This window comes from Electrophorus electricus, chromosome 2, assembly GCF_041902795.1.
Source record: "Electrophorus electricus isolate QZ-2024a chromosome 2, ASM4190279v1, whole genome shotgun sequence".
In the NCBI taxonomy this organism is placed as follows: Eukaryota; Metazoa; Chordata; class Actinopteri; order Gymnotiformes; family Gymnotidae; genus Electrophorus; species Electrophorus electricus.
The window spans coordinates 16,876,179-16,901,541 of record NC_137498.1 but is presented as its reverse complement, the minus strand read 5'-3'; the positions used below and the strand labels follow the sequence as shown (position 1 = coordinate 16,901,541).

The following is a 25,363-nucleotide window of genomic DNA, read 5'->3' as shown; positions in this document are numbered from 1 at the left end:
GTCAGTCCTTTAAACATTAACCACTGAGGGGCTGTTTCAAATAGAGCAGGAACATTGCACAGCATTTATCCTTTAGTTAACATTACTGATGCCAAAACCCTGTATGCTGGCATTGTTAGCTCTGGTATTGATTCCTGTTAGGCTGTGTAGTCTCATTCCAAACTCAGCTGCTGCGGTCTTCGAATACACTAACTGATCTGTGTACATAAGTGCAGTTCTTTTTATCAGCTATACAGGATGGCAGTCTTTTTTTCATATTAGCTAACATGTACTTAGTACTTTCAGAGCTCTTTTTATTCTCGGTACCACTGACCTCTCTGAGAACCTTCACACAACTTGAACGATTCCTCGCCATCGCAGCCAGTTTTGGAAGCTTTTGAAAGTGCACATTTAGCCACACAGCATGTTTCAGTCTCAGGTGTATGCATTTTTATTTTATTTATTTACCTCCTATTTCAATTTAAGCTTGTATCATTAGCTCTGCTGTCATCATTTACCATCAGGGTCAGCTGCAAGCTCCATCTCTGAGCCTTTATGTGGTTTAAATGCACAGAGTTAGCCACACTGCTAGCAATAATATCTGACTAAATTAGCTTAGCATTTCTCATCATGACGGTTGAGCAGATTGTGAAACATTTTATGTTTGCCTTTAAAAGTGGGGAAAAAAGCTTATTTGAATCTATATTAGGACATTCCCCTGATTATACGATCAGATTTTCTGTTTTATTAACTCCAAACATCTTTCACTGGTTAATGCTGGTTATTGTTTTTCTTCTTGAATAAAGAGCATAGATCTTGCTGCATTTCTAGAATCATCCAAGGCAGATGCATGACGCACCAAGCCCTCCACTGAGTCACCAATGTAAAGAGAAAGATCGCAACTCTACGGATCCACCTCGTTTGACACGAGGAATTCCTGATACGCCCAACGTAACTTAGCGTGTAAATCATACAGAAGGTTAGAGTGAAAATAATAAGACATCTTAAATGACATCACATTAATATTAATCCAGATGGGGTGTAAAGGGAGAGGTGTTTTACAAGGGATTGGTTGTCCGCATGTATTTTTTTTTTTCACTGGGAGATTTGCATCTCCTCACATCCCTCTTCAAATCAAGCCCAGAATATAGTTCTGGCTTTCAAAATATGACTAAACACATGCCAACCCATTATGTTTTACTGCCTCCTCAACCAGAGCAGTCTAGATCCAGGGCTGTTAAAATATATTGTGGATTTAATTTTAAAATTGAGAACAGCATTGTACACGCAGTGAAGTTTCATTTTCATTTCAGTTCCAACTCACATAGAATTAAACCCCTTATATGTTTTATTTAGCACAAAATTCTATTGATAAGGATATGAGGCTTGTCTCTTCAGTGCCTGACATGCCAGTATTACTGAGATTTCTTATGATCATGTTCTTAGCTAACCTACATACAAAGAGTCAAATGTTCAAATGTTGTGTCCAGTGTTCAGTTGATCCCAAAATTAGCTAAAGAGTATTTGTACTTTTTCTGCTATCTTAAAAAGATCAGGCAAGCAGACCTAAGCTTGTGAGATTTTTTTTAATTGACTTTGGTTTGGCACAAGTTCAGGACAAGTTCAATAACCTGTTTTGTGAAACCTGATTTGGTCTGAGAGTTGGCACCGACTATTGTGGACCGTCCTTCATGGTCAGCCAGCATGCATGAAGAGCAAACAAACTGGAAGCTTGTGTCATTACATTTGTCTCCTTGCCATGTCTGTTTTGTACATTTTCCAGTTCCACAGGACTCAGTGATACATGTAGGAAATGATTGATTAAGAATTTGAGCAGGAATGCTAATGTTACATGTGACTCTACTTTACATATTACAGACTGTAATAATTATCAAATCATCATTTATTCAGTGGAACACAGCATTAACTGTGGTGAAAACAGCTGCTGCAGTGTCTTGCTCATCAATATCGAGGACCTCCCAGTAGAGCTGAGGAGTGCCTGGTGGAGCTGATGCCTACCTGTTGGAGTTAAATTCTGCCTGGTGGAGATATGGTGTACCTGGTGAAGATGAGGTCTGCCTGGTGGAGGTCCACCTGATGGAGATGAGGTACATATGGTGGATTTGAGGTGTGCCTTAATACTACTTAATTGAAGTGTCACAGCATGTTTATATTTCCCCCTAGGATAATGTAAGAGAGATTATAAACATTAACTTCCTGTCACACACTTCACCATTTAGTTAACTGTTGGAAAATCTACTTACATTGTAAAACATTCCTTGATGACACTAAGTAGGAATTTTTTTTTCCATCATGAAGGTTCACACTGTGAACTGTTTGTCGTTTTTTATAATTCACAGCCACAACCCACAGGAACATTTCCCCAGGACAATTTTAGCTTCAACAGTTTTCTGGGGAAGGATCAATCTGGCATTCTCTTGATTTTTGTTTAAGGTAACATTAGCTAATGTTACTCCCAGAGTGTCCTTTTTAGCAAGAGGAACCATATGAATCAAAATAATGATAACTCAGCATATGACATCATACACATAATAACTAATAATCTAACATCAAACTAATGACATCACATAATGTAAAGGCAACCTGGTGAATTTTATGTAGAATGTAACATATAGAATAAGAACTCTGAGTTGTGTTGATTGTGTAACACTGAATTAAGCTTATTGAGATGTTGAGAGAGACAACTGGAGATAAATGTTAGCACTGAATATATGTTTAGCACGCATCTTTAGTAAATCCTTCATACAAAAATGGAAACTGAACAGCAACCTGAACAACAAAAAAAGAACTAAGATTTACTAAATGGCTCTGTTTGTGGCTGTCTTTGGTGCTGAAACTAACTGTAATTTCAGCACCATGGGCAGCAGGCAGGCTGTCTAGGACTTCAGAACTCTCTCAGAAGTGCTTTGCTTTACTTAATAATACCTTTGTGCACAAGGGACTTTTTGTTACAGAGTAACTGTAAGGAGAGTGAGGCCTCTGAGTGAGCCCATGGTCACACATAATTTCTTCAGTTCCGCTACACCTTTGTGGTTTCCCTGAATATATATAAATCTTGGCGGTAACAGTACAGTACAATTTACATTAGTGCAAAAGATCATTATGCCTTTGTAGGAATAGGCACTGTATTTACTTATAATTAAGAGAATAGAGTCAAAATGTGGGATAATCAACTGAGTTCTTATGAGTTTACATGTAAAAAAAAAATTCAAACCACCAATTGTTACAATCCAGTAAAAACTGCAATCTAACGTTTTACCACTAGGTGGACCCATGCTACAATTTTACGTAAATCATATGGCAACACTGGGATTACAAAATTACAAATTTCTTATTAAGACTGATAAATGATTTTTTAAAAGTCCAATTTTCTTCTATAAAATTGGTGTTTTTTATTGACATACATAATCCATACCTTTAGCCTGTGCATTATTGCATGGACCAAGAAAAGGCTTTTGATATGCAGACTGTGCCTTTAAGAGGGAGCTATATGGTTATGTAGATTGAGTAACTGAGAGAGTGTGTGTGTGTGTGTGTGTGTGAGGGGAGAACCGTCACCTTTCTGTTCGTCTTCTCAACACTCCTTTTTCTTTGGTAACGCTGTACGGTACTTTTTACTGTTTCCTTTACGTATAAGTACAATGATGGCTTGAAGTGGTCCAGGAGAGAATAAAAGTCTTTCAGATTGCCCACAACAGTGTGTGTGTGTGTGTGTGTGTGTCACTCCATGTTTACTCCACGCATCGCGGTTAGCCCGTAGCACCTGTTCCTCACTCCAGGTAAGAAGCGTAACACTGTTTTCATTAATAAGCCTTTGAAGTACTTTGGGTGTCGTAGTGAAATGAACTGACCAAACAGCAGTGAGGGAGGTTATGTTGGGTCTCACCCCCTGAGCTTCTACATCGTGTCTCTATGACAAAGGACGGAGCCACTTAACTAAGAATGAGAGCGTCCTCACTGACAATGTGAGAATATCTGACAGATCACTGACTGATAAGGAAGAAAGAGGACATACCACATGACAACTTACAAAACCTACCGCATTTCTATATTAGGTGTGTGTGTGTGTTGTGGTTAGTTTGTCAGTTTCATCTGAATACACTTCCTCTCCACTATAAGTGTTCTTGTGAAATCAATCAGTAGACTGCATTGAAGAGTGTGTACGGTGTGTATCAGCAGTCCTGCTGTAGCTGTGTGTAGTGTGTGTAACTCAGTAAGAATGCAGGTGTGTGTTTATCTGCTCCTTGTGCTCCACGCTGCTGATGGTGAGTGTTACCTTTTCTCTACAGGTGTTGTCATCCTCATACATTCATTTGCACAAAGGCATTTATATCTGGGAGCAGCAGAGAGCAGCAGCTCACCACTTACCCCAGATTCTGTCTATCGACCAAGAAATTTTGCCTCTTTAGTTTAGAACAAAAGCTGTTAAATGCGAACGTTGCTAACAAACACTGGAGGTCAACAGAAACTCAAATATAGCCTTCGTAAATACATGCCCACAGACTTCTCTCAAGACGGTCAAACCGCATCCAAGTGTTAATAAATGTCTCCCAGACTAGTCGGTGTGTCGTATAACTCACTGTGAACTAGACAAGTGAAGAAACACGTCACCGGGAAGCGACCTGGATGAGGTTTGAGGACATGTAGCTCGATATCTGACTTATTTACAAATCCTATTAGCTATCGTTGCTGTTGGCTTCCAATGTTTGTTAGCAATGTTAGCAGCTTTTTGTTCTAAAGGAGCGAAATATGGACTCCAAACATGCCTTGTCCACCCGGGTTAAGGGAAAATAAAGTAAATTTGATTCTTCGTTCACCTGACCCGTTAAGTGGCACTGAAATCTGCGCTGTGGTTCAGTCCGGTAGAGCGGAACCGCTGCTAATTACTTGCTAATTGATAATTAGTTACTTAAGGGAGGGAGAGAGACAATCTATAAGCAGACATTTACATCTTATAACTTGATGGTCATGCATCCATCTATTTGAAAATCTCTTAGTGATTTCCAGTACCATCATCAGTTGGCTGGTACCATCAGTACCATCAGGTGACTGGACCTGGAGCAATTAAGTATGTCATATATAATAGTTAAGTATGTCATATATAATAATAATGGAGTTTGTGATATATAATAATAATGGAGTATGTCATATATAATAATAATAATGGAGTATGTCATATATAATCATTTTACATGTACATATGCAGCCATGTTTAATAGTGAAGGCCTTTATCCCGTGTGTTTCTGCAGGCTGCATGTTGGTAGGGAATCTGAGGACAGACGACATCACTGCATACACAGGAGACTCAGTACTGCTGCCCTGCTCCTGTACTGACCCACACGCCAAACCTGGGAGTTTCACCTGGAAGAAACACAACACAAACAGAAACTCATGGGACGTGATCACCACTGAGTGTGAACAGTACAGAAACAGAGTTCAGCTGGGTACTGCTCACTCTCCAGGAAATCTCTCTCTACTCATATCACACCTGACTGAAGAAGATGAGGGAGTCTACAGGTGTTATCTTAACCAGTACTATAAAGACATCAGACTCACCATTAAAGGTAAAACACGGTATTTGATCCAAATCCAACTGCAAATGATAAATCCAGCTTCAAGGTTTTCTTATGTATCCACACTAGCAAAGTCTTGGTTGTCTGAGTTACTTGTAGACTTTCTGCTGTCATATTTGTTGTTGTGCTGTCATCTGTGCACATTACCAGTAACATTTAGTTCAGTGATGGTCAAATACTCCTTTAATTGTAACAAATATCTTGGGCAGTTCAAGTAAGAATGTCTCAGGTTTTTAACACACTTGCTTCTTTGTTTTGGTTTTTCTGTTTCGACCCCTCGTTTGGTTTTCCTGTCACTGTTTTCATCTTTGTCTAGTTTGCATTCGTTAATCTTTGTATAAATATCCCTTGTTTTATCGTCTTGCTTGTGGGTCTTTGAATGTGCGCTCTCTCGTCCTCCCGTGAGTTTATTGTTGTTTGGTAACGTTATTAGCCTGCTTGTTATTCAAGTGTTTACTGTTTAACTTCCTTCTTGGTAATGATGTGCAGACGAAGTCCTGTGAAGCGTTTGAGGTTTTTCCTTATTGTACTGCTGAAGGATTCGAAGCTTGGGAGCATTGAAAGCTGGTGACAAAACAGCGACACCTGGTGGTGTTCAGAATTTATAGCAGCCATATATTCAAAACTGCGCAGCATTAGAAACTATTACAACACTCCGCCGCCTTCATATGTCATTAAAAAAAATGGATGATCAGTAATGATGTTTAGTAATTACATTCTGAAATTATTTGTCTAAAATCATTGTTTCCCTTTTATGTAAAAAACAACAGGTTGGCGTTATGAAACGTTTACACTCACTTTTGACTTCTGTAATTAGCATTTCCATTTTTTTTTTTTAGTAAAAAGAAAAAGCTTCCAAGTTATAGGACAGTGCCAAACTTATGAAACAGTCTCACCCTCATCCTGTGCTTCAGTGATGTCTAAAGCTTCGACCATCATTAGTCACGTGTTGTTAGTAACTTTAGTGGTAATATTAATGGTAATATTAACTTTAGTGGTAATAGTAACTGATACAAGCTTCAGTACACAGTGCGATACAAGCTTCGATGCCATAGTATAAAATGTTACATCACAATTTTATTGTTTCTGCACAGTTCCTGTATCGTTTTTCTCCCTTTTTGGTGTTCCATTTAATCAGTGTTTAATTTGCATCATTTGGTTAATTTTGCCATTGTGTCCACCTGTTTTGCAAATGAAGAACTTTCGTTTACACATGTGCGTAAAGTCCTGTCTGCCTCCACGTTACATTATCGTTCTGAAAACTGCACAGTGTGCAGATCATTAATGTAGGTGGACCAGCTGGATCAAAATCACTAATGTGTTCTTATTTTAGATAACTTCTGTTACTGTAATTATTTACCCCTGTCCCACTTACCTACAACCAAAGGCAGAGGTGCAGGCAAAGGTTTAATGCACATAAAACTACAAAATGTATCTGATTCCAAATTATGCCTGTAATTACAATTTATATTCTGAAGAGAATGCTGTACTGCATTGTCTAGCATGTGTTATGAGAATATGCATAACTACCTTTCTAAAATTCCTCAGTCTTAATACATCCTTAATACATGCTTTGTCAGCGGTTCAGCCAGCCTAACATAGGGTTTGATCTACTAAACCTATAGTGCAGAGATTGGATACTTTAGAGGAAACTGGTGTCAGCACTCTAAATATATAGAAAAATATAGCTGGCTCTTCACTCAGCCTCAGTCCACCAGTGCAGAGTATTCTGACTACACCTTTGGATTTCCTCTCTCTTAATAAATTATCAGTGATTAACATCATCTGCGAGCGTCTGGACTCCATCAGTCTCATTACAAATACTACACCGAGAGCTGAAGCTTCATGAGTTCAGTGTAGCAAGGGGTTATTAGCATAATAGAAGAGAAGTAAATATACAATAGAATAGAATAGATATTATAGTGAAACCAATTAGAATAAAATAGATATTATAATGAAACCAATTAGAATAAAATAGATATTATAATGAAACTCTGTAAATAAGTTACAGAAATGTGGCACAGAAAATACTTTCTAAATGTTACCTAAGTGCCAGATTGAGAGAAAGACAACATGGACATTAAAGAAGGTGAAGTGGGTGGCCAGGAACAGGAGAGCATGTCTGCTGAGAGAGAGAGAGAGAGAGAGAGAGAGAGAGAGAGAGAGAGAGAGAGAGAGAGAGAGAGAGAGAGAGAGAGAGAGAGAGAGAGAGAACAAGCACAAGGGAGAGATTTCTCCAAATGTACGTCTTCAGTCCACCAACTCTGCTCCAGCTCCACTCTCAGCTCTGCTTCAGCATTAACTCCATATGGTTCAGAATTTCTTTAGTCTTATCTTGATTGATCAACAGCATAGTTTGTACAACACGGACTAATCAAAGAGTGACCACATACGAGCAGCATCCCTGTCATAGCACATCCAAGAGGAACCCACAGCTGGTAGAGTGATTTACTGTCCTGAATAACAATTGATGAATAACAATACCTCTGCAAGAGACCACAGATGACCACAGCAGTTGGTGGCAAACAAGAACAAGACTTCATAGTTGAGAGTTTGGCGTACACATATAAATATGTTATGATTTTCTTGGTTGAAATGACATAATATGCCATGACAAATGATGTTGTAGCTCAGTCTCTCTCAGTGTACACATATCTCAGCTACCTGTATGAGGGCATTATGGAATTTGTAGTTCATGAAGCATTTATGTACAAAGTCTTGTAATTTTGCTCTTTTTTATCTTAATTTTATAGCTGTTTGGGTTGACGCTTTAAATTAGAATTTTCTGGAATTCTAATTTTCGAGGTGGCAATTAGATGTGACCGACGCTTAAGTCTTCATACATGATGGGATTGGAAATCTAATTAGAATGGGAATCTAACTGGATCATTTCTGTTACTCAGACCTTTGCCTGTACAGACAACACCAGACCCCTCACTAGACACACAGACAAACTCAGTGAGATCAGGTGGAAAACTGAACAAACATCAGCACTTCAAGAATCTGTAGCATTTGTTGTATGTGCCACTTGATTGCTGTAACAGCTGGAGTGCCGCAGGGCGCGGAGCAGGACGCACAGACTCCCTCGACTTTGACAGACATTTATTAACACATAACGCTTACGACTACGGCACTCGCACAACATAAACGGATAACACGAATACACGCAACACTGGCAGGAACACTAACGACGGCAACACATATACGTTTAACATGAATACACGTAGGACTAGCAACATAAACAATGACCAACACTAATGCACACACCAACAGGGGTTTAACTACACACAGACACACACAACATTAAACCAGGGGCAGGTGTGTGCCATCATGGGGGCGTGGTTACAAAACAAAAAATCACTTCAACTGCAGGCGGTGGGCCATACTGCATATAGCGACTGGTCTGTACCAATAACTGCTGTACTACATAAAACAAAAAATCTATCCAGCGGCAGGATCTGCAGTTCTACTTCTGTCTGTTTCTAGTTACATCTTCTGTTTGTATGTGTATTTCATGCCTGTAGTTAATGACTTGTCTTCTGTCCTGTTTAGGTTCTAGTCAGTTATATACCCATATTACACACAACTTGTTTAGTTTCCTTATTTAGTTACTACTGTTCTCATTTGCACTAGAGAGAGGGGGAGAAAGAGAAAGAGGGAGAGAGAGATGGGGAGAGAAAGAAAGGAAGTGAGAGAGACAAGGAGGGAGGGAGAGAGAGGGGAAGAAGGAGAGAGAAAAGGAGGGAGGGGAGGAAGGCAGAGAGGGAGGGAGGGAGAGAGAGAGAAAGGAAGAAATAGAAAGAGAATGAGGGATGGAGAGAAGGAGAGAAGGAGGGAGGGAGCGAGGGAGCGAGGGAGGGAGGGAGGGTGGGAAGAGGGGGAGAGAGACAATCTATAATCAATATAATCAGACATGTAAAACATTATTAGCAACCGCATTCCTAATGCCAATGAAAACCTCATAAGTCGATTTAGTCTCTCCACCATGAACTTACTTTTTAAACATACAAATAAATGTAATATAAATACATTCACCACACACTTTATTAGACACACATACATCAGATATTACTAAAATTCAAAAACAGGACATTTAAATATACAGAAACACCATTACATATTTATGTATCTAACATGTGGACCACATTATCCTCAGATATTAGTCAGATATTAGTACATGACCACCATGAACTTTACACATAAATGTAATATAAATACATTCACCACACACTTTATAAGAAACAACATCACATGTTACTAACAGGACACTAAACAGGATATTTAAAAGTAGAGAAACACCATTACATATTTATGTATCTATCATGTGGACCAATTATCCTCAGATATTAGTCACCAGACACCCTCTGTCACCAGAAGAGTTAAACACAACTGCCATACATTTCGCCTGCCCTCACTGAACACTTTCAGTACCTCTAATAAGTGAATGTGTAGGTATAATTACAGACTGTGTCCACCTGGTGTCTTACACAGTTTGTGTGTCACCCTGCACCCAGGACATCACTGGTCAGTTTCTGACCACAGATGTCCCAGTATATGTGGATACTGAACCATTCTCCACACATCAATCCCACTACAGTGCTGGAGGCTTGGTAGTGGGTGTTGTACTGGTATGAGTGGTTCAGGTACAGCAGTGTTACTGGATTCAGTGCTACTGGTAGGCTGAGAGTGTTCTGACAGTGAAAGATATCCAGCCAGCAGTGTTTCAGTGGTCAGACACTGATCATGACTGGAGTTGGAGGATGGTTAACACTAACTGTGTAATAGACCAGATGGGCTAGAACCACTGACTCTACAAATACAAGATATTTCTCAACCATTCATATTTATCAAATGTGATGGAGCATAAACTATTGCATAAAGAGAGAGAGAAGGAGAGAAGCAGAGAGAGAGAGAAGGAGAGAGGCAGAGAGGGAGAGAGAGAAAAAAAAAAAAGAAGAGCAGAGAGAAGAGTCTCCTCTCACAGCTGGTGCTGACACTGAGTTCATTAACACACACTAACACATCAGGACCAGTCTGAAGTACAAACAATCAGACCAAACCAAATTATTACACTTCACAAACTAAACTACATCACCCACTGGAACACAAACACAAGCACAAAGCAAAATGCAACGTTATCTGGCCCTAAAACGTCAGTACACGGTAGCAGACGACCTGTACACAGTGACTGACATTAAACACAGAACCACGTTGACAAAGTCCAGACTCAGAGAACACAGCCTGGCCGTCCAGACCAGCCGATATAAATGTCATGGCTGCCCAGAGAACAGAGACTCTGTCAGCAATGTAAATATGACACTGTAGAGACAGAGCTGCACTTCCTCACTGAATGTGAAAAATTCATCCAAATACGGCAAATTTACTTTACAAAATCTAAGACGATCCACCCAACTTTAAGTGTCTGTTTAACACTGACAAACTGCCCATCCTACTGGGCGAAAAGAAGGAAAGCAGCGCTTTAGCTGGGTGATGCATATCTGCCTGCCATAAGATGAGGGACAGTGATTAACCCACCCAAATACACACACACACACACACACACACACACACACACACACACACACACACACACACACACACACACACACACACACACACACACACACACACACACACACTATATTACCCAGTATATAAAAGTTACCTATTTATTATTAATAACTATTTATTACTTCCCTTTCTTTTCACTTCTTCCCTTTTACTTCTTCCAATTATTATTATTTCAGACCAATTACAGTTTCTCTTCAAGTTCTTTATCATAACAGAATTCTTAATTTCCATAATTGCAAAGGTTGTAATGTTGTGTAATGTTCATGTTGTAATACTACTTTGGCAATACTACAATACTATAGTGGTATATGGTCACGCCAGTAAAGCTTACTGAACTGAAATGCACTGAGAGAGAGAGAGAGAGAGAGAGAGAGAGAGAGAGAGAGAGAGAGACTTGACCCAGGAGCCCCTAATTCATTCACTTTCAGAAAATTACTGAAGGACACACTGCACCTACAGAGCCCTGCAGCTTCAGACATAGCCAATGTATCACCACCGCTGACACACAGAGAACTGAACACATCTGCTTGGCCAAACTGTACATACATCAGTTCTGTAGTACAAAATCTAAACATGTTAAATACATAACAGCCCTGAACCCTCATTACTTATAACTGATCACACTTTTCTAATCTTGCAGAGGCTCCATATAAACCTGTAAATCCTCCTCCAGTGGACACTGACACAACAAGTCCAACAGCTTCAACTAAACCTACTACTACAGTGACGTCTCCAAATGGTTATAAGACATTCAGTCCATCAACTACCAATGGAGGTAACATGCATTGGTTTAACGAGTGTGGGGCAGGATGCAAGCGTGATTCTTTGATGTGGTTTTAAATGAAAATGAAAGCACGCATGAACATACCGTGTGAACGTTGCATACACAGAGTAATACATGCGATTAAGGCAAAATAACTGACATTAGTGTTTGGAAAGGTTCAGGCTTTATATGGGAAATAATGAGGGTGAGACTAGACCCTATGGGCAGCTAAGTGAAAGGGGAGACACAGGACCCCTGTGTGATGGTGGTGAAGGGGTGTTACAGTAGCCCCCACCCCAACGTGCAGCTCCTGACGTGCGTACCAGCTGACAAGCGAACCCGAGGCCAGTGTAACATGGCAGGGTCTGGGCTGGGGACAGAAACCTTGACAGGGACATCTGGAAAAAGAGAAAAAAAGTCTGTTGGGTGAGGGGTGGAAACAGGACCCTGTGCTGCAACCAGAAACCTGACAGCAGGCTGGAAAGGAAACTGACACCAGGACTCAGGGACAGGAGAGGACAAGATTCCAGGCTGGACAGTGGGATGGACTGGAGGTCGTCTGAGAGGAGGTGCAGGAACCTCTACAGGATCAGAATGGGAGATGGGCTGGACAGGGGCGGGACAACAGGAACTGGAACCACAACTGTAATTGGGACAGTTACACAGACAGTAATGGGGACAGACAAAGACAGACACTGGCATTGGTAGGGTAACAATGAAAGGTCATGACAGTCCCAGTACAACAGAGACGTGACAGGAGGTGGCCAAGCCAGGAATGAGGGAGCATGTCTGCTGGGGAGAGATGGAGAGATGGAGAGAGAGAGAGAGAGAGAGAGAGAGAGAGAGAGAGAGAGAGAGAGAGAGAGAGATTAACAAACCCTTGGGACAGCTGTCCCACTCAGGTGGTGCTCAGGTGAAGACTTGTCAGTTCCATTTGGACTCGACCCAGGAGCTCCTGTTTGATTCACTCACAGAAAAAGAGTGAGTGACTGAAGGAAACACTGCACCTCCAGAGCCTGTAACCTCACACTTAGTCGCTGTATTACCCACCACTGACACACAGAGAATCGAACACTTCTGCTTTTACAAACTGTACATTTATCAGTTCTGTAGTACAAAATATAAATGTAAACATGTAAAATGCATGAAAGCACAGAACCTTCAGTACTTTCAACTCATCATACTTTTCTATTCTTGCAGAGGCCCCACATTCATTCTGTTCATCAACTACCACTAAATTTAAGATGCTTTTGTTTAATAATATTCTCCCATCAACTCCATAAAATGATTCCCCACTATATACTACTACTACGAATACTACTACTACTAACGATAATAATAATAGTAGTAAATGACATTTAGTTTAGTTTAACATTTAGATTAAGAGGGAGTGTTTGGAAGAGTAAACAGTTCACAGCTGCGTTAAATAAATGTATTCTGCTGCTGTGTAAGACTGGGGTCAGTGTTTGTTGTGTTGTTACAGTCTCTCCTCAGACTCTGCCCTACATCCCCTTTGCTTTGGTCACTGTGATCTTCCTCCACATTATCGTGGCTGTGGTTTATTACACCAAGAGAAACAAAGGTAAAAATCTCATTAGCAAGCTGTTATAATCAGATTGTTTTCTCATTGTGCCCATTAACATCCATTTTACCATGTGTGAGTCAGATCCTGAATGAACTGAGTTGTTCTTGTTCATGTGACCTGCTTCAGTGTCAGAAATGAGCAGAGTTCACTATAACACTGCTGGTGGAGATGGAACAGCTAGTCTGCAGTAGAGAAGAAAACCAAGAGAAATCAACAGACCAGCTACAGACCTACACACCTGTTTAACAGACCTGCCACACACATCTGATCAGCTGTACCCACTGACCTGAACAAGTCTGTGTGTTAGAGATTTATCAGAATGTCTTCATTTGAATACAGTTCCTCTCCACTGTAAGTGTAGCTGTCAGATTATTCACTAGACTGTAGTTTTGAAGAGTGTGTACGGTGTGTAGCAGCAGTCCTGCTGTGTGTGTGTGTGTGTGTGTGTGTGTGTGTGTGTAACTCAGTAAGAATGCAGGTGTGTGTTTATCTGCTCCTTGTGCTCCACGCTGCTGATGGTGAGTGTTACCTTCTCTCTACAGATGTTGTCATCCTCATACATTCATTTACACAAAGTTATTTATATCTGGGATCAGCAGAGAGCAGCAGCACCCAGCCATCAAAAATCACAACACCTAAAATACATGATTGGTGTTTAACTCATTTTTTTATGACAGTACGGTGTGGTCACATATTCTTACAACAGCCGTCAGAAATGGTGATCTGTGTGTTGCAGGCTCTACAGTAACAAAATTCGGTGCTCACAGATTTTGGTGTACCACTGACATTTAACCATCTGAAGGCTCAGAGCAATGTCTGTTCTGCTTATTTTCTTAAATTCACCTTAAAGGTACTTACATGTTTGATATCACTGTGTTCAGAACAATCTCAGCTATCTTCCTATTGAGGTAGAATGTGACATAGATCACTGTATAAAGCAAGGTATGGAATATGGAAATTTTTCATCTCATGTGAAAAAGTACCTTTACTCATGTGGACCTGTTTTGGTGATTGAAATAAGTTTACCAAAGTAGTGAAATACATGAATAAAGTAATATTGAAAAGTCTAATAAATGTCTAAAATCACATTGTGTACATTTATTGAGTAAAAGCATGGTCTGTTAGCAACATTAGCAGCTTTTGTTCTAAATTAAAGGAGCAAAATGTGCTCCTTTAGTTTACTCCAACCATGTCTTGTCCACCTGGGTTAAGGGAAAATAAAGTAAATATGATTCTTCGCTAACCTGTCCCATTAAGTGGCACTGAAATAATGTGCAGTAGTTCGGTCCGATAGAGATGAACCAGTGCTAATTACTTGCTAATTGCTAATTAGATACTAGCATAAAGTAGGACTTGTAGAGGCAGGACTAAGATTGAAAAAATATAGAACCAGAGAACTTGTGGGGGTTTTGTTTGTTTGTTTTTGGTGCACTTGAGAAAAGAGGCTAACTGCTAAATCAACATGTTAAATGCTGCAAATGTCAATTTAAATATTGTTAATCTAGAACTAAATTCTGACTCCTACAAGCATCATTTTGCTCTATGAGTCTGTAAAAAATGTATTGCGTTTTATTATTACATTATGGTATTTTTCTCAAGGAATAGTTTTTCTGCATTGTATGTGTATATCTCTATTGAAGGATTTTTTGATATTTGACCTTTAAATAGCAGCATATGTTTTCTGTTATTAATCATGCCTTTTAAAGTCAAATGCCGTCCGTTGTCTGTACGCATCACTTCCACTGTGAGAGTCTATTGCTGTTTGATAAATAAAGAGCAGGACAGAGAGTTGTGTTTTCTGTTTACACCCACTAATAAACAAGTACATCATGAAGGTGTGCGTGGTGCAGTTTGACAGCAGAATGTGTGTAGAGTGCAGTTCACTGACAGCAGTTGGATATCCCACTATCTGTTGGGCATCACTATCTGTGATGTGTCTAGCTGGGGCAGAATTGGCACACACACATACACACACATGTTCTACTAAAGTCCGTCCTCATTCAGTCCTTTTACTGATATCTACATCTCAAGGTGCAAACTTCATGATTAAACCCCCATGTCATCTCTTGGAAAGATTGAAACAAAAACACTGAATGAGAAAAATGTTATTCTCTATACATCTGTCCCAGTCAAAAAGTCATCTGCACAGAATATAACACAAAGAAGTAGGAATTAGGCATGTTGAGACTGTACGGTGTAGTAGAGTTTGTGGACAAGCATCATCCATCTTGGTTCTCCAAGTCAGTTTCTCCCACAGGATGGCAGTGTCGTCCTGGAGTGATAAAGACAATATGAGTCAGAGGGAAACACCTGACAGCCAGAGTCCAGTCAGTGGGAGGAAGTGGACTGCAGTGTTTACACTGTGGACACTCCCCCATCCTCCTCAGTCGGGGGTGATATAAGTAGAGAGATATTTCCTGGAGAATCTTTAAGATGCTGAACTTTGCCTGTGTAACCCTGAGTCTGGTCAGTGGGGTAGATTTCTTTCTCTCTGAAGATCCATTTAAGAGTGTGTGGTATGTGATGTTCACTCCAGGAGCAGGTCAGTAGAACAGACCCTCCCACATCAACCTTTTGGTTCCCCCAGTTAATGTGCAGTCTGTGAAAAACACCTGATGGAAACAGTTCAAAATTCCCAAGATGAGGATCTCTGGCATCCTTTTTGAATATCAAACAGGCCTTGACCTCCATAGTAACCTACAGTAACATACACACTCTTTAGAAACATAGTCTACTGAATGTTCTACACTTACAGTGGAAAGGAAGTGTATTCAAATGAAATTTTGACAAACTTCTAACCCCAACACGCACACCAAATATTTTTACCACCCTGTTTTGTCATTTCATTTCACTATCGATTCAAAGGCATCTTTTCTTCTTATTAATGAAAATAGCACATGAAATTAGAGCAGCTAAAGAATTGGCTTCCTGAGACTTTTAAAAATTGTTGAACAGATGTTAAGGAGCATTTTAAATTCAGAGCATTCTTATTACCCACAATGCAGTGTGTTAAGCATTTGGATGGTCAACTCTCAGTGAGGAGTCCGGTTTCATCTTTGTGAACCTCAGGTGCCTGAGGTGCACACAGGACACTGAGTCAGCAAGCACTCAGAAGTGCTCCAGTTTATTGTCACACAGGGCTTAGAATATATAGACAGCATGAGTGGCACAAAAGAGGAAGAATGTAGTTTTGGCAGACTGCTATCACAACAAACGTAGAAAACCTGCTTGGCAACATTATGAAGTGACTAAAACAACTATAGAATCTCTGCTTGGCAACAGAGCAAAGATAAATTATTTAAAAATAGCTATTATACTGTTTTTAAATGGAACCATTTGTCAGAGGATATTTGAAGAGTGCTGACAACGGTGTGCAGCCTAGCATTGAAAAGTCATGGAAATACCAACCCGTTCATTGAACAGTTGTGGCGTCCTCCAGTGTTGATAATTGAGGTGATGTTGGTTAAGTAACGCATGGCTTACAACGCAAGTTCACGGCTACCAGAGGGAGGTCACAAGCCGAGAGCTAATCAGGGTTGGTTAGCCTGATCTCCTTCAGGTGGCATCACCCTACATAACAGCTTCACAAAGGCCCCTCTTAGAAAAGTCTTGTTGTGACACATGTGTTACGTCTGTCAGGGTGCCTCACCCCTGATCAACCTGACAGTCACAGGTTACATGTTGAAATTGTGAGTGGTGGGTTGTGGGATTGGTGGGTTGTGGGAGTTGTGCATGCAGACAAAACCACACCGGGGCATGTGGTGCATTGCATTGCTCCTGCATGTTTTCCTCAGTGTCGGTTGGCCGTTGGTTTATGGGGCAGAGTTGGTGGCTCTTAATGAGGGTACAACCTAATCAGAGTGTGCCACACAGCTAGCAGGAGGCCTGGTTGGCTCAAATGGTCTTCCCATGAAAACTTGGAAAGGGGCCACTTTTGTGGTTGCACTAGGAGTCATATGCATTTCACATAGAACTGCAGCTAGCAGTTTTTTGATCATGTAGTCTGTTCATTCCACTATGCCTGACGACCGAGGGTAATAGCGAATGTGAAACTTTGATGCTCAGATATTTACAGAGCTGATGAGTCATGCAAAACATCAAAGCACTCAAACAGGCAATGTTCAGGATGGTAGAGAAAAACAGAAGATGTCTTTATTGACACCAGTATGGTTTCCAACAAAGGAGTTGCCTCGAGAACAACTGCAGACCTGACATTTGGGATCTTCTTTTATCCTTCTTGCTACACCGCCCCACCAAAGTAGAGTGTCACCCTCCAAGGACGCCATTTCTTATTGTCTTATGTCTCAGTGAAATGTCGTCTCTCCAGTCTTAGCGCTCCATTAACTTTTCACACTTATCTGTACCATCTTTGCATTAGAAAAATCATCATTGTGTGTTAATATCTGCGTTGGTCATTATTTACATTCCAGCATTGAGCCCATATGTGTCATATTACCCAATTCCTCATCACAGTATAGCACTCAGCAGGCTGTTCATCACCCAACCCAGGACTCCACCAATCATGAACTTCACGTCAGATCGTCATCACCGGAATATTGAACTCCCCTGTGTACTTGATTGTTTAAGTCTGTCTCGAACATTAGGACACTGTGAAGTATTGCCTCTAGAGTCCTATGCATACCGAACGCTCTTTGGATTGTTTTCCTGTGTACCGAACTTTGACTTAATGTTTCCCGTTTCTGATTTTTGTCTGCTCCTTTTGGATTCTGATGCCTGGATTATTGGTTGGTCTTTATGATTTTTTGACACGGACTGTTTTCCCTACTTTCGAGTTACTAATTTATTTCTGTGACCGTTTCCACTACCTGTTACTACAATAAATCCTTATTTTTTTTATCTGCATGCGATTTTTGCCTGGCCCATACTTCACCTCCATGCAGTTGGCGGACTCAGATGCTTTGACCAACCAGGGTCAACTAATCCACCAACAGCACCAGTTGCTTGAGGGTTTCACACAGTCAATGGATACTATAGGCAAGCAACAAGCAGACCAACAAACTCAAATGTTGGAACTAGGACAAAGTCTCAGAGAACTTACCTCCTGGCTACAATTGATGACTACTCCTTCTCAGTTCAGTCCCACGCCTGCACCTACTACCGCCATGAGCAGTATCCAACCAACCCTCCCTGTGAGAAACCTGAAAAATATGATGGCTACCCAAGTGTCAACGTTTTTTGTTGCAATATTCATTGTATTTCAATAGCCTTCCAACCTGTTCCAATCAAGATAAAATTACCTTCATTACCTCTCATCTAACTGACAAAGCTCTTGACTGGGCGATTGCCATCTGGGCTAACGTACAACTGGCGTCTTATGACGACTTTATTGAGCAATTCAAGGCTGTGTTCGATCACCCGCATGATGGAAGAGCCAGTGGGGCGATACTTAACAAATTACACCAAGGCAATCATTCTGTGGCCGACTACGCACGAGATTTCCATACAGTCGCTGCTGGCAGTGGATGGAATGAGGAGGCGTTGAACGTCACTATCCGGAATGGTCTCAATGTAGAGGTTTTACATGAACTGGCTTGCCAAGATTTGAATCGGCTTATAGCTCTTTCTATACGTCTGGATCATTTCATCCAGGAACGAAAACCATGTAGAACTAGTAGTTCTCACCATACCTATCCCTCTCCCAGTTATAGACCAGAGCTCAGACGAGAGCAGACAGTGGAACCAATGCAATGTGATTCTTCACGCTTGACTGAAGAGGAGAGGTAGCTTCGATCCCAAGATGGTCTCTGTTTTTATTGTAGATCCTCAAAACATGTTATCAGGGATTGTTGTCTTCGACCTAATCCAGCATCACTGAGCCATAGACGGATCAGGCCACCCACATCAGAAAACAAGGTAGAGATCTTGCCATCAAGAAAGATGATCGCTAAGACATTTTTTTTTTGTTTATGTTGGGCTCCTACACATCTTCTATGTTTACAGCCTTAGTTGATTCAGGAGCCGAGGGAAGCTTCATACACGCACATCTTATATGGGAATTGGACATCGCAGCTATTACCCAAGCCTCTTCACCTGGTGGCTCTGGACGGATCACCAGTAGGAGCCAGTTCCATTACGCTCCACACTACTCCCATAAAACTTACCACAAGCGCAATCCACTCAGAGATCATCTCATTTCTCATCATAGAAGATGCCTCATTTCCAGTCATTTTAGGTCTACATTGGCTAGAACAACATGACCCAATTATATCATGGTCACGTAAGGAAATCACTCAGTGGTCATCTCAATGCCTAAGAAATTGTTTGACATTACCAGTTGTCCAGTTATATTCCACCACTGTTGAGAGCCCTGCTGATACACAAGCCTTTTCCCTCGCTCCGGAATACCAGGATCTCTCTTTGGTCTTTAGTAAGAAAAAAGCAACCCTGTTACCTCCCCATCTTCCCTACGACTGTGCTATTGAGCTCCTGGAGGTAGCCGTGTTTCCCAAGGCTCGTATTTATCCTCTCTCCCAAGAAGAAGAGAGGATCAAGGAGGAATATATAGATGAAGTATTAAGTCAAGGCTTTATTCAGCAATCCACCTCCCCCATGGTATCAGGATTTTTCTTTGTAAAAAAGAAGGACGGAGGTCTTCGTCCCTGTATTGACTACCGAAATCACATTTCCAAGAAATATTCATACCCGTTACCTCTCATTCCTCTCACTCTGGAACTACTACAAGAAGCCAAGATCTTCACCAAATTAGAGCTCCGTAGTGCATTTAATTTGATAAGGATCAAGAAAGGTGATGAATGGAAAACCAATTTTATCACCAGCAGAGGTCACTATGAGTGCAAAGTCATGCCATACGGTCTCAGTGTGGCTCCATCTGTCTTTCAGGCTTTTATCAATGATATCCTCTGTAAATACATGGGAAAATTTGTTATATTGATGACATCCTAATCTATTCACCCATTAAAAGCCAACACGTACGAAAAGTATTGGAGATTCCTCTGGATAACGTGTTATATGTCAAGGGAGAGAAATGTAAATTCCACCTTCCAACCACAACTTTTTTAGGATATGTGATTAGCCATAGTGGAATCACCATGGATGACAAGAAGATCGACGTTATCATTCAGTGGCCCGTTCCGTTCACCGTTAAAAAGCTCCAGAGTTTCTTGGGGTTTGCAAACTTTTACCGACGATTCTTACGGAACTTAGTAGTATTGCAGCCCCTCTCACAGTCCTCCTGAAGGGAGCAACAACCAAGTTATTGTGGAATCAGGAGGCTGACCAAGCATTCAGAAAACTGAAAGAAGCTTTTACCATGGCTCCTATACTTAGGCATCCAGATCCTTCCGTTCCCTTTGTCGTGGAGGTTGATGCTTCTAACATCGGGGTAGGAGCTGTACTTTCACAAGGACAAGATAAGTCCAAGTTACACCCAGTAGCTTATTGTTCCCGTAAGTTATCACCAGTTGAACGTAATTACGGAATAGGAGAACGTGAACTGTTGGCCATTAAACTGGCCTTAGAAGAGTGAAGGTATTGGTTAGAGGGGCAAATCATCCCTTTCTTGTTATCACTGACCACAGGAATCTGGAATACATGCCTACAGCTAAACAACTCTGTTCTTTTCAAGATTTGATTTTAAGATTGTGTACCATCCTGGGACCTGGAATACTAAAGCTAATCCCTTATCCTGTGTTTTCTTGGAGGAGACAGGAGATGGAAACCATCCTTCCTAGCTGGAAACACCTGTCATCTATACAATGGGAAATAGATGATGAAACAGAACAGGCCATGCAAGACACAGTCATCCCAAAGGTGTGTCCATCAGGGAAACAATATGTTCCTACCTCGTGCCGGACCGCCTATTGACGTGAGCTCATTCCTCGCTGGTTTCAGGGCATGCTGGGAAGACATGTACTCGACAGCTTCTGGCTAACTGGTACTGGTGGGAGACCATGACGGGCGATGTTCATAAATATGTTTCTTCGTGTTCAGTTTGCAGTCAGAGTAAAACACCTAAGACCCTACCCACAGGAAAGCTCATGCCACTTCCCATACCAGACAGACCTTGGTCTCACATTGCTTTAGATTTCCTTACAGACCTCCCATGTTCTGAAGGTAACACTACGGTCCTCACTGTAGTTGAAAAAGTATGGGAGGAGACACACCTGTGTATCGAACAGAACCGTAGATATAATGAGGTGGTGGACAGACAAGGGAGGGAGACCCTGCTGTACCAATCTGGTGACAGAGTGTGGCTCTCTACGCGTGACTTCCGCAAGCCAGGGTCATGTCGCAAGCTGGGTCCCAAATGTATAGGTCCGAATTAAATTACAAAGTGCATGAATGAAGTCACAGATCAGCTCAACTTACCTGCTCACTTTGTGTTTCAAGGTCATTTCATTTGGTCCTTCTGAAGCCTGTGATTCCAGGGCCCTTGGATGAGGTCTCTCCCGAGGCCACTCCTCCACAGCTCTGATTGTGCCCTGATCTATGAAGTGCGCTATATTCTGGACTCTAGGAGGTGGTTCGATGCAGTACTTGGTCGACTTGGTCCCTCTCTGCTATCCGTCTGTCGCCATCTCTCTGCTAAGGAAGAAAAAAACGTGAGACTGAGAACTTCTCCTAGCTCTGATTGTATAATGTGTGTGTGTGGTTATTGATGTGTATACATGTATTTGTGTGTGTGTGTGTGTGTGTGTATTGGTGTATGTAAATAACTCTTTTCATACAGTAGGATGAGTCCCAGCAGCAGAAGGAGAACAGGATAGAGGATAGAGTAGTACTGCCTGTGAGAGGCATTTTGGGAAATATTGCCACTTGTATTGTATTGCATTCAGTGTGTTATGCAGTGGTAGTTCAGTGGTTAAAGTATTTGACTAGTAATCAGAAGGTTGCCCATTCAAACCCCACTGCTGCCAAGTTGCCACTGTTGGGCCTCTGAGCAAGACCCTTAATTCTCAATGGATCTAATTGTATTTGGTCATAATTGTAAGTTGCTTTGGAAAAAAAAAGTGCTAGATGAATGTTATATATTGTGTTTCTTATTTCTGTTTTTTGGCCATCTTGTATTTGTCTGCCTGAATATTTTGTCTCTCTAGATTTCGACCTGGACTGTAGTTCCTCTCTGTGATGCTCCCTTGTTCTGTTTATCCCATAGTACTGGTTCTGTCCCTTGTCTGTGTTTTGACCGTGTTGGATTATCCTTTTCTGATTAAAACCACATTTCATTTTATCCTCGAGCATCTGGCTTTCTCTGAAACATCACAGTGTCACTGGAGTGAACGTGACATTGTTCCTCAGAATCCCTCCTAAGTCAGTTAGTGATTTATTGATTAAATCATGAGGTTCAGAGCTGAATCACAGCAGAACCTAAAGCCCATGAATCTCCAAAAGTAGCATGGTCATGTGTATGTGTGTGTGTGTGTGTGTGTGTGTGTGTGTGTGTAGGTGTGCCTGTGTGGGTGGGTGTGTGTTTGTGTGTATTTGCATGAGCTGTCCAGTCTTCCTGACCAAGTGGACAGTGACCAACAGCTGCATCATATACAGAACGAACAAGTGAGGAATAAATAACACAAACAGAAATAAACAAGTGAGCACATTTCACACATTGCACCCAGTGCACCCAGATTAGCAATACATATATGAGGAGGAAGAGATGCATCCTGGGAACTGTCATATCTGTAAACCGGTAGCTACTGCCACAGTGACATCAATGATAGTGTGTGCACGGGAGCATGCATGTATTTGTGAGTGTGGGAGCATGTGTGTATATTTTGGGGTGGGTGGTGGTGTATCACTTTAGCAGATTTTTATCACTTTGAATGTACGTTTAGGGTGTGTATAATGATGTCTTTCTCCAGGTCCTTCAAATGTGGGTCTGGCCATATTGCAGCAGTCGTATGTGTGTGTGTGTGTGTGTGTGTGTGTGTGTGTGTGTGTGTGTGTGTGTGTGTGTGTGTGCACATTTCACACATTGCACCCAGTGCACCCACATTAGCAATACATATATGAGGAGGCCCAACAGTGGCAACTTGGTAGCAGTGGGGTTTGAATGGGCAACCTTCTGATTACTTTAACCACTGAACTACCACTGCATAACACACTGAATGCAATACAATACAAAAGTATCATGGTCTTGTGTATGTGTGTGTGTGTGTGTGTGTGTGTGTGTGTGTGTGTGCACATTTCACACATTGCACCCAGTGCACCCACATTAGCAATACATATATGAGGAGGAAGAGATGCATCCTGGGAACTGTCACATCTGTAAACCAGTAGCTGTTGCCACAGTGATAGTGTGTGCACGGGAGCATGCATGTATTTGTGAGTGTGGGAGCATGTGTGTGTATTTTGGGGTGGGCGGTGGTGTATCACTTTAGCAGATTTTTATCACTTTGAACGTACATTTAGGGTGTGTATAATGATGTCTTTCTCCAGGTCCTTCAAATGTGGGTCTGGCCATATTGCAGCAGTTGTGTGTGTGCGTGTGTGTGTGTGTGTGTGTGTGTGTGTGTGCATGTGTGTCAATTTCCCCCCAGCTAGACACATTACAAATTCAGTAATGCTAAACTAATTATAATTGTAATATAAGTTCATTTTAACAAGAGTTACAAGTTTGTAGTAAGAATGATCCAAGGATTACTAATAACCGCCTGAGAAATAAATATATCTGAAGAAGATTCCAAGTTCCACTTCACCAGAAGCACTTTGATTGTAAGATATCCATCACATCCCAGTTTAGATATCACTGTGTGGTACAACGGGACAAAAGCAACAAACACATCTGGGTGATGCTGTTGAATTTGCATGTTCATGTGTTTTTGCCCACAGACTCTACAACACCAACACACTGTCCTCGTCCACCACTCAGGTCACTGGGAAACTTTCCCACACAGGTGATTTGAAAGAAACAGCTCATAGTGTTAATGATTCAGTAAATGTTGCTAACGAGCTTAAGTTAAATCCAGCCTAGCGTGTTGATAGCTTTTTTTGGCGGCGAATTTGCGAGTGTGAAATTTGATTCCACATTACGTTCATCAGCTTTCACATTTAGACTACCACATACTCTCCATATGACTGCATACACAGAACTGTAATGTGTATGTGATGATTTGGGATGAATACATGTACCATTACACTCCTAATCTTTATATTTTAGTATAACTATATAGTTAATATGTCAACAGCAAAATAAATTCACTTTGCAGAACCTTTTCAATGCTGCTCTACTGCCCTAAGCAACCACCTTCTATGACCAGCCTACATATGAACCCTTTCACACCAAACACTGAACCAGAGTTGCCTGTTTGGGATACAAGATGATTTTCACATTTGGTGTTTTTTCTTGAATCTGAGTGAGTCTGTTTCCATGTCACTGATCTGGTTTCATATTGTGTACAAATTTGCAGAACCATCTGCTCTACTTTGGTGTTCAGCCCTCCTGATCAAGCTTGTCTGTCCAATGCCCTGAATTTGTACACCAGTAATGTGTACATGTGAGCCCAACCACAGCTCAGAATGGTTTCCACTCTAAGGTCCTAAAAAGAAAGTAACAAACAGTGGCGTCCAACTGCTGTCAGTGAACTGCACTCTACACACATTCTGCTGTCAAACTGCACTACGCACACCTACATGATGTATGTGGTCATCCGTTGGTGTAAACAGAAACCACAACTCTCTGTCCTGCTTTGGCTCTTTATTTATGAAACAACAATAGACTCTCACAATGGAAGTGATGCGTACAGCCAACGCTTTGGCATTTGACCTTAAAAGACATGATTAATAACAGAAAAAAATATGCTGCTATTTAAAGGTCAAATATCAAAAAATCCTAGAGATACACACATAAAATGCAGAAAAATGATTCCTTAGGAAAAATAGCATAATGTAGTA

The 25,363-nt window shown here is 41.1% G+C and overlaps 1 long non-coding RNA gene across 3 annotated transcripts in view; it reads left to right on the top strand.

Annotated features, from left to right (window-relative positions):
* The window catches only part of LOC145660340 (uncharacterized), a 187,737-nt gene extending 172,824 nt beyond the window's left edge, over positions 1-14,913 (top strand). The window contains exons 1-3 of one of the 3 annotated variants that reach the window (XR_014126594.1): positions 11,789-11,919; positions 13,391-13,489; positions 13,619-14,913. This is a non-coding gene — a long non-coding RNA (uncharacterized LOC145660340). Of the gene's footprint in view, positions 1-11,788; positions 12,889-13,390; positions 13,490-13,618 lie in introns of those variants that run through there. The other 2 variants (XR_014126593.1, XR_014126595.1) reach the window with 2 other exon arrangements.
* The last annotated feature ends 10,450 nt before the right edge of the window (positions 14,914-25,363 follow it).